Source organism: Alligator sinensis, unplaced genomic scaffold (genome assembly GCF_000455745.1).
Source record: "Alligator sinensis unplaced genomic scaffold, ASM45574v1 scaffold148_1, whole genome shotgun sequence".
In the NCBI taxonomy this organism is placed as follows: Eukaryota; Metazoa; Chordata; order Crocodylia; family Alligatoridae; genus Alligator; species Alligator sinensis.
Window position 1 is genome coordinate 155,664 of NW_005842407.1, and position 723 is coordinate 156,386.

Below are 723 nucleotides of genomic sequence, written 5' to 3' on the forward strand. Positions count from 1 at the left end.
TTCCAATACGCTTTATATTAATCTTTCCTGTGCTGCAGAAGGTCTCTGAGTATGTGTCACTCCTTTTGTGTTGTGTGTTTTATTCTTTCTGTTGCATGCGTGCACTGGACTCTTCTTTGATTGTTTGCTTCAGTGTTAAGAGCTATGTAAAAATTGTGTGCTGTCTGTCTTCTTCTCCTATGAATATCTGATTTTTCTTCTTTATAGTGTGTGTGTGTGTGTGTGTGTGTGTGTGTGTGTGTGTGTGTGCAATCTGTGTGCCTCCCTGCGCAGTGATGGATCACGCTGGCAGGGAAAACACAGCTTTCTTTTTTCAAAGTTTGCACAAAAAAAAAGGGGCAAATATAAATTGAAAGAAATTAATTTAATAGTACTAAGAGATGCTAAGCTAAATCCTACCCAATCCGTTCTAACAATAGAAAGGAGCAGTCAAGTTCAATTACTGAGTAAAGCAAGCAAGCTGAGATGCCTGAGTCTGGGGGTACCTTTCTCACACAGTTCCTGAGAGGGAATAAGCTAGGAAAAGGCACAGCACACCTCCAAACAGAAGCTTTTATGCTGTTTCTAGCCTCTCCCCAGATGCTGCCATTGGAAAAGCAGCCAGAAAAAAATCCTTCTCACTGGCCACGTACACATGTCAGTGTTCTCCCTACCCCATTTCTCCTCCCCCTCCCTCTTCTAACTTTCACTTTCAGCACCTGAAGATTTTCTGAAGTGCATTGG